The sequence below is a fragment of the Balaenoptera ricei genome, chromosome 5 (assembly GCF_028023285.1).
Source record: "Balaenoptera ricei isolate mBalRic1 chromosome 5, mBalRic1.hap2, whole genome shotgun sequence".
Lineage (NCBI taxonomy): Eukaryota > Metazoa > Chordata > Mammalia > Artiodactyla > Balaenopteridae > Balaenoptera > Balaenoptera ricei.
The window spans coordinates 132,289,781-132,300,153 of record NC_082643.1 but is presented as its reverse complement, the minus strand read 5'-3'; the positions used below and the strand labels follow the sequence as shown (position 1 = coordinate 132,300,153).

General features: G+C 33.1%; 1 non-coding gene across 1 annotated transcript; it reads right to left on the bottom strand.

Moving 5' to 3' along the window:
* Window positions 1-4,400: 4,400 nt before the first annotated feature.
* LOC132366802 (small nucleolar RNA SNORD66) lies at window positions 4,401-4,480 on the bottom strand. Its single transcript, XR_009503528.1, has one exon. It is a non-coding gene; the product is annotated as a small nucleolar RNA SNORD66 (small nucleolar RNA).
* Window positions 4,481-10,373: the final 5,893 nt, after the last annotated feature.

The following is a 10,373-nucleotide window of genomic DNA, read 5'->3' as shown; positions in this document are numbered from 1 at the left end:
AAATTTTTTTTTTTTTTTGTCCGCTCTGCGCAGCATGCGGGATCCTAGTTCCCCCACCAGGGATCAAACCCCGCGCCCCCTGAAGTGGAAGCGTGGAGTATTAACCACTGGACTGCCAGGGAAGTCCCTCATTTTTTAAAAACCATTGATTTTTATAAGCTAAAATAACCTTAGATATAATTTTGCTCTTAACTATGCCATTATAAAGCCTAGAGTATGTAAATGTCTTCCAGAAAGTACATCTGAGGTGGTAAGGATTAGGATATCTGGTTAATTTCCTTTTTATGCCATTTCACCCACAGTGAATTTATTTCCAGGTTGCCTTCCTTATGTTATTTGGTAAAACTAATCCCATCATTTAATAAATACATCTCTGATGCATTTTGTATATGGAGAAACAATACACAAATTTGCCCATCAGCACTTATATTGGAAGCCACCATTTGTTTTCTCTGCCGATGGGTTCTAGAGGGGCTGATAATGGGATTTTCAGTTTTTTATTTTTGTGCAGTTTTGTTGTTTATGGAGGAGTTGACATCCATATCCATCAACTCTGCAATTCATCTAGCATTAAGAATATATTGTTCATAAGCAGTATTACTTCATTTTTCTTCAAAGAATGACTGAATATGAATTGAAAATTTTAGCCTGACAAAGCAGATTGGCAGGGCTATATAAACACTAAGCTACATTTATATGAATTACAAAAAAAGGAATCCTCCTTAAAAAGAAAAAATTAAGTTAGTATACTATTTATTTCTCAATAAAAATAAACATAACCACTAACTCATTATATATTATACAATCTAATTAATGAATATACAATAATAGAAAATTGTAACTTTAATCATATTAATTAGGGGCTCAAATTCACTAGAATATAATTTATAATAAACCCATTGTATGTTATACATTCATGAAAATTATATTTTATGACTGCTTGTTCTATTTCTCATTTTTTCACAGAAATGATTGCTATATTTTATACTATAAATGAGATTATAGAGATTAAGTGGTTTTAAGTAATGTTAATTTAAGAATTTACATTATCTTCTTATAACTGTTTTTGGTGAAGATAAATATATTCTGAAAAAGATGAAAATGTATCCAGTAAATCATTGCATAAAACACATTGCAATGCTTCAATGAGAATTATTCTAGATTTTAGGGGAAAATAAAACCAATGTTTTTAATCTTCTTATGCATTGATGTTTCATCAATAGCATACCACTTAATATGTTCATCAGTCACTTTCAACTTTAAAAATCTTATATGGTTGTTGAAGCTAACTTTTATTCCACTTTTTAAACATTACAAGTCATTTAGAACAAAAGTATTCTTTCATTTTTGTGAACCTGCCTTTAAAGACAATATTGATTCATGTAATAATAAAAAAAATAATGCTGACATATAGTTTGGTATCATAAAGGGACTCATAGTAAGTGAGGAGAAACAAAGATGACCACACCTTTTTTTGTTACTATTCTCAACCAGAGTTTATATCGCTCCATCATGAAGGGGTTTACCTTGCCTCCTATGTTGATGATGGATGGGTCTTTGACTGTTTTAGCCAATAAAATACAAGGAAATCAACACTTTCCTTGAATGCCAGTTATGGATCTACTCCTTATTAGACCCTGACTACCTGATTTTCTTTCTTGAAATGCTTGCTGTGAGATGTTCTCTTTCATACCATGCCACCAAGCAGTGAGGCACACAAGCCACCTTCATAAGTGATTCAGCTGACAGCCCCAGCTAAGCCCAGCTCCCCAGCATCAACCAGCAGCCCTGTGAGTCAGCTGCCTGGGAACCAAATCTCCAAGCTCTCTGGAAATTAGCTATTCTCAATGACACCACGTCTATTCAAGCCCTGCCCAAATGATAAAACTTTAAAAAAATAAATAATTCTTGTTATAAATCAGGTTTCATTTTCATTTTAATAGATTCTTTAGTACTTCATAAAAATTTTCCAGTTTTTCTTGAAATTCATTAATTATGGTTGACACAGAACTAAAAATTATCTGTAAGAAACTGGTGTAAATCTTAGTTACAGGGTTTTCTCTTTCCTTCCACTCCATCTAGCATTCCACCCTTTTTCCCCCAAAAAATATGTATTCAATGATATAAACACTATTATTTAATTTTCTTTTCTGATGGCTTTCTGCTTCTTTTCTTTTTTGTCTTGATAATTTTATTTTAATTTTTTCAACTTCTGGGGAGAAATAAACCCCTTAATATTTAATTTTAGACTTTTTAACATATAAAAATAGTATTATAAAACCATGTACTAAACTTTAACAGCAGTTAATTCTGGTACTCTCAAAATTTCCATAGCAGCAAACAGTTGTTATCATCAGTGGTTCATTACATAGTGACCTCTAATTAAGTTTTCGTAATACTTACTTTTGTCTTTTAATGGAGAATGAATATTCATTATTACTTTGTGATTCATTTTATAGTAAAAATAGTTGTAGATTTAAATTGAAATTTCAGCCATATTCGGCGAGACTTTCAACACAACAGATGACAATAAATGCCTTATAAATATCTAATTTAAATGAGACTAATAAATTGGATTTAAAAATTTTTTCAAATATTTCTCTTTCAGTGTATCAGTTGATAAAGCAGGTTTTTATTTTGCATGCTGTTAGATCAGTGTTCTTGATTTTTAAATTTGGTATTCTTTTGTAAGTCAAAGCTATAGAATAATACATCAACCAAATTGGGACAATATGCTTGACTTTCACCTTGTGAGAAAATTGCAAAATGTTGACTTTGGTTATAATGACACTATACTAATATCTGCTGGAAACTTATTATAATATCTATGAAAATGATTCACATTTAGAATCTCCTAGATTATATAAGCAAAACAATTTCAAAGTAATTAAGATATCTATTATGTAAACAGATGAGAAACTTTAGCAGAAGCTCCTTTGTACAGTATACCACCTACATAGCAATGCAAAATAGGCCTGGGAGAGGTATGGGATAAAAAGTCAGATCCTCAGAGCCAAGTAAAGAAGTGGAATGTGCTTATTATAATCATTGACTAATAAAGAGCAAGAGGAGAGGATATTTGATTTGAGTTTAATTAAGCAAACATTTTTTTCCTAAGAGAATCATACCTGTAAAAAATTCACTAGATGGAGAAAACAGGGCAGAGTTTTGATGTGAAAAAGGGATTCTGATGGTCTAATGAAATATGGAGAAAATAATAGAATAAAAATCTAGAGACTCACACTTATAAGGTGAGAGCTACCAGAGCTACCAGAGCTATGGTCTACCAAGGAGACCTGGGACCAACAGGTCCAGACCTTCCATCCTAAAAATAGAGAAACACATTACACTTTAACCCTGAGTACTTCCCTGGTATTTTAACCCTGGTACTTTAACCCCACCAGCTACCAGAGCTACCATATGATCCAGCAATCCCACTCCTGGGCATATACCCAGAAAAGGCTAATACTCTAATTTGAGAAGATACATGCACCCCACTGCTCATAGCAGCACTACTTACAATAGCCATGACATGGAAGCAACCTAAATGTCCATCAATAGATGAATGGATAAAGAAGATGTAGTATATATATATACAATGGAATATGACTCAGCCATAAAAAAGTGCGAAATAATGCCATTTGCAGCAACATGGATGCACCTAAAGATTATCATATTAAGTGAAGCAAGCCAGGCAGAGAAGGACAAATATCTTTTGATATCACTTATATGTGGAATCTTAAGAAAATAATACAAACTTATTTACAAAACAGAAATAGACTCATAGACATAGAGAACAAACTTACAGTTACCAAAGGGGAAAGGAGGGGAAGAGATAAATTGGGAATTTGGGATTAACAGATACATAATACTATATATAAACAACAAGGACCTACTGTATAGAACAGGGAACTATTTTCAATATCACATATATATTCATATATATGTATATATAAAACCGAATCACTTTGCTGTACGCCTGAAACATTGTAAATCCACTATACTTCAACTAAAAAAAAATATAGAGGCTGAGAAGTCCCAAGGTCTGCAACTGGCAAGCTAGAGATCCCAGAGGGCTGATGATATTGTTCCAGACTAAGTTGAAGGCCTGAGAATCAAGACAGCTGAGGGTTTAAGTTGCAGTCCAGAAGCTGGCAGTCTGGAGACCAAGAAAGTCCAATGTTTTACCTTGAGTCCAAAGGCAGGAAAAGACTGATGTCCCAGCTCAAACACTTGGGAAGGAGGAGTTCCTTCTTACTTGCAGAAGGGTCAGCCTTTTTGTTTTCTTCAGGCCTTCTACTGATTGAATAAGGGTCACTCACATTAGGAAGAACAACCTGCTTTACTCATTCTGCCAATTCAATAGTAAATCTCACTCAAAAGAACAACCTCATAGACACACCCAGGATAATGTTTGACCAAATATCTGGGCACCCTGTGGCCCAGACAAGTTGACACATAAAATTAATCATCACAGGGAAGAATAACAAAATTCTCGGCTTCAAGTTGGAGGGCATCAGTGAAACCCCTCTGCAGTTAGGAGAGGGAAACAAGGGAAAACAACAACAGCAAAATAGCTCTATCCCTGGTCGAGGAATAGAAATACCTGCTAAGATAATCTTTGCATCTGAAGGAAGTGTGAAAGCCACATCCACATCTGTGAAGGCCACACCCCCAAGACACAGGTCACAGTGCCTGCCTAAGACTGAGACATAGTCATAACCTCAGAAAGCACACACACACACACACACACACACACACACACCACCATCACCATAACACTACTACTAACTGAGTGAAAACAGAGGAATATAACTGAGACTGTTGCAAGGGGCAGATTCTCTTTGGAGAGCTGCATAAAAAGAAGAGCCAGGCCAAGAGGAAAGGCAAAAATAAAGTATCAGTATGTCTTTTCTCCACCTCTCCTATTTGACCTAGGTTACTCAGGATTTCAAAAGGCAATACTTTAGCCATACAGCCACTTCACACTTTCTGTCTAGCCAGCATCTTCCTTTCATTCACTATTTTTCATATGCAAAATGTTGAAGATAACTTTTTCAACATAGAAACAATTTTCAGCAAATAAATCACACTGGAACAAGTATTAAATATAAAATCTATTCATCTGTTCTATCTTTGTAAAATATATTCAATTAAAGAATGTTTCATTCCACTTTGCTTCCTAGGACACTAAAAGTATACGTATCTGCCAGATACCCTAAGATTTAAGTTTAGTTCATATTATGGATGTTACTTGTCCATTTCTTCTTGCTTACTTCTAAATTATATTTTTACATTGAGAAATGCTGCCCTTTGGAAAAACTCAATAAATGGATTTAAAAAGTCAGTGCAACCCACAAAAAAACAATAAAAATTCTGTGCCTTTCCCAATTACTTTAGGATTATATAAGATTTTGTAGGATTTACGTGTATCTACATTTAACTTCCTCATTCTTCAAAATAACTTATTTTCAAAACTTCAACTAGTATTGACAAATATGATGAGAGATTAATAGGTGTACTTAATATAGTCAGGAAATGAACTTCTTTATCTTTCCAATTTTCTGTGTTTATGTATTAATCTTCTCTAAAATATGCACCGATATAACACATATATCAATTGACATATAGACAACTGTCAGTATAGTAGAACACTTGAAAATAATTTTACACAACATATTAATATCTAAAATGAATCAGTAGCGGTGATGTGTCCAATTTTAACAATATTTACTTGTAATTTATTAAAGTTAAATATTACTTTTAAAATTATAAAATTCACAAATGTAAAAAACTGATTTAAAATCAACTTATAAAAAGTTATACAAAAAGAGTTGATATTAAAGTAGAAATAGCATACCTTTTTGAGTACTTATTATGCATTAGACATGATTTAGTGCTTTAAATAAATTAATTAATTCAATGCTAATGATACATCAATGTTTTAGTTACTATTAATATCCTCACTTTACAGTTTAGAAAATTGGGACTAGAGTGGTTAGGAAATTTGCCAAAGATAACAAGGCTAGTAAGCAAAAGTGTCTGAAATCGGGGCTTCCCTGGTGGCGCAGTGGTTGAGAATCTGCCTGCTAATGCAGGGGACACGGGTTCGAGCCCTGGTCTGGGAAGATCCCACATGCCACGGAGCAGCTGGGCCCGTGAGCCACAACTACTGAGCCTGCGCGTCTGGAGCCTGTGCCCCGCGACGGGAGGGGCCGCGATAGTGAAAGGCCCGCGCACCGCGATGAAGAGCGGTCCCCGCACCGCGGTGAAGAGTGGCCCCCACTTGCCTCAACTAGAGAAAGCCCTCGCATGAACCGAAGACCCGACACAGCCAAAAATAAAATAAATAAATAAATAAATAAAGTAGCTATAAAAAAGAAAAGTGCTTTAAAAAAAAAAAAAAAAAAAAAAAAAAAAAAAAGTGTCTGAAATCAAATATAATCAGTGAGGCTGTAGACCCTCACCCTTAACCCCTATATTACTTAGTTTCGTGATCCCCTCCAAATTCATATTTACTAACCCCAATCCCTTTTTCCTCCTCTAAAGAAATAGTTTGGTAGGTTTATTCCAATTTGATTCTATTTGTGCCACGTATATACTTATTTTTTTATTCAACAAATAGTTTTGAATTAATTATATGAGAGATCTTGTACTAGTCACTGGATTTACAGCACTGAACTAAGCTGTCATTTTATTTACCCTCATAAAGCTTGTTATTTAGCCAGACAATAGACAAATGAATCCTCCCATAAATATAAGAATGTAAAGAGAAGAGAGCTATTACTTTTATGCTGAAAGTGAACTGAAAACTTTGGAAACATTCAATAAAGTTAACTTGATAAAATGAATGAAGGAGAACATTACAAGATTAAAAAAGAAGAAATTAAACTTCCATTAGGATTTTTGCCTTAAGATTGCTTCACAAGTATCTTCGATATCTATTTGTACTCCAAGAAAGCTGAAACTAGAAATCGATGATAAAGCACCATGGTTTTTCGTGATGGAAGAAAGATGATGTGGGGTTCTGTTCAGCACACCTGTATTGAAAGAAATGCCTTGGCCATTTATCAAGAGGCTTCAAATAAATACAGATTCATATGGTTTAAATAAAAATAAAATATTTAATTGTTTTTTTCTTAAGAAACCAAATACTAATTATATGAGATAAAGACAACATATATACTTTTATTTATTAGCTATTTGTCAAGTAGAAACAATGGTTAGCAAATATACTAGGTATATATTTTAAAATCAAGTTAGATAAGGTGATATTTCTACTTTATTAAATTTACTAAAATTTTTGTAGCGTGCTATGTGATAAATTTTCACAAGCATTTTAAACATGCTTAGACAGAAATGATACTCTCACTCATATACAAAAAATTTGATGCTACTGTACTTCTCATTTTTCTGTAGTAATCTTTAATTTTCTTTGAAAGTTTTTAAGATGTATTTTTTTCCCTTAACATTATGATATTTTATTAGACTATGTGTAGGTGTAGTCCTTAAAAAAAAAAAAATCACTCTTTTGTTTCTTTTCTTGGTTCCATTAAATTTTACATATTTTATTCTGGGAAACTGGTTCTGTAAAGTAGAAGACAAAATAAAACAGAGATGGTTGTGATGGTCTTTCACTAGTTCAAATGTCTGCAAATGCTTGTAACCTAATTTGTATTTAATTTCATTTAGAGACTTAAATAAATCATTTAGCCTAAAGTAAACTTTATTATGGTCAATAATTTTATGTCAAATTGTCATGTCACCATGATACAATTAACATAAATATTAACATAAAGCAAGTAAAAAAGTAATATCAGATTAACATTCTGATCCATCAAATTAATATCAAATAATTTTTAAAAATAATAAATTAAAGCAGACTTCTCTGTGACAAATATATTTCAAGCAGTTGGTCACTAACCAGGATTTCTGAGCAGTGTTCATGTTTGTATAACTCAAGATTAAAAAGCACAGCATAGCTGATGCTCAATACATAGTTATGAGCTGACCAAGTGACTAATTAGACTCTTATTCTTGAAACTGTACATTAAAAAGTGCTCTGAATGCAATAGTTTCTAATTATTCTGGGAGTGATATGTGCAACTGCATAGCAAATACATTCTTTTCAATTTACATTTTATTGAGAATAACATATTAATAATAATTCATACTTTAAAAATAAAAGTTAACCTACGTTTTGACTAAACGTGCATTATTTTTATTTGTGGGAGAATGTATTAAAACATTCAGTAGAGCTTATCTATCTATATGTTCTATCTATGTTTTTAAAATAAAATTAAATAATAAACAAACAATAATTTAAACACTGGCATATTTATTTTTAACCTATTTTCTTTTTTATATTCTTTTGGTGAAATACATTATGTAACAAAAGACCAACAGAATGCTTTGCATTGACATGTGTATGTGTTTATTTTTTAAAAATCTGTGATAAGAATGTGGAGCAATAGGAACTTTCATTCATTGTTGGGTGGGAATGCAAAGTGGTATAGCCAATTTGGAAGATATTTTGGCAGTTTCTTACAAAACTAAACATACTCTTACCCTATGATCCAGCAATTTCACTCCTTGGTATTTACCCAGATGAGCTGAAAACTTACTTTCACAAAGTAACCTACACATGAATATTTATAGCAGCTTTAAACACAATTGTGAAAATTTGGAAACAACCAATATCTTTCAATAGGTAAATGCATAAATAAACTATGATGTAGCCATTAGTATAAATATCATTCTCCTTTAAAAATAAATGAGCTACCAAGCTATGTTAATATACAGAGGAACCATAAGGGCATATTGCTAAGTCAAAGAAGCCAATCTGAAAAGGCTATACACTGTATTATTACAACTATATGACATTGTGGAAAGGAAAGGAACTCTGGAAACAGTAAAAAGATCAGTGGTTAGCAGTGAAACTGTTCTGTATGATACTATAATGATGGATCCATGTCATTACACATTTGCCCAAAACCACAGAATGTCCAACGCCAGGAGTGAATGCTAAAGGAAACTATGAACTTTGTATGATAATGGTGTGTCAATGTAGGCTCATCAGTTGTAGCAAATGTACCACTCTGGTGAGGGGTGTTGCTAACGGGGAAGGCTATTTGTGTGTGCAGGCAGGAGGCATATAGAAAATCTCTGCACTTTCACCTCAATTTTGCTGTGAACCTAAAACTGCCCTAAAAACTAAAGCTTACTGATTTTAGAAATAGTCTGTGAGCAGAAAAAGATGTATTTAAAAGTGAAAAAAGAACTGCTAGAAACTCATTATGATTTTATTTTTAAGCTTTTAAAATTTATTCATATTCCCCCAGCACTGTGAAATTTGTTAAGAAATGTCAGGGGGATGTTTTTTTAATCTTCAGTGTGTTTTCTTGGTGTCATATATAAAAATTCATGGTGTTTACAGAGTAGAAGCAGGTAAACAAAAAAAAAGAGCATCAGTTTTATAATTCAACAAACCTTGATGTGAATACTAGCATCACTGCTTAGTAGATGTAATAATTGGTTATAAGTATAACCATTCGTAACTACAATTAGCACAAAGTTAATACCAACTGAAGATAAAATTGTGGCTATTTTGTTGTTTTTCATATAGCATGTTCCCTTCTCTTCGGAAATATTTTAACGTGTGGGAAAAAAAAACGATAAACAAAACTTATTTTTTTAAAATAAAACAAAATGCAAGCAAACCATTTTTATTAACATCTTTATTGGAGTATAATTGCTTTACAATTTTGTGTTAGTTTCTACTGTATAACAAAGTGAATCAGCTATACATTTACATATGTCCCCATATCTCCTCCCACTTGCGTCTCTCTCCCACCCTCCCTATCCCACCCCTCTAGGTGGACACAAAGCACCGAGCTGATCTCCCTGTGCTATGCAGCTGCTTCCCACTAGCTATCTATTTTACATTTCGTAGTGTATATATGTCCATGCCACTCTCTCACTTCGTCCCAGCTTACCTTTCCCCCTCCCAGTGTCCTCAAGTCCATTCTCTACATCTACGTCTTTATTCCTGAACTGCCCCTAGGTTCTTCAAAACCATTTTTTTTTTTAAGATTCCATATATATGCGTTAGCATACGGTATTTGCTTTTCACTTTCTGACTTACTTCACTCTGTATGACAGACTCTAGGTCCATCCACCTCACTACAAATAACTCAATTTTGTTTCTTTCTATGGCTGAGTAATATTCCATTGTATATATGTGCCACATATCTTCTCTATCCATTCATCTGTTGATGGACACTTAGGTTGCTTCCATGTCCCAGTTATTGTAAATAGAGCTGCTATGAACATTGTGGTACATGACTCTTTTTGAATTATGGTTTCTCAGGGTA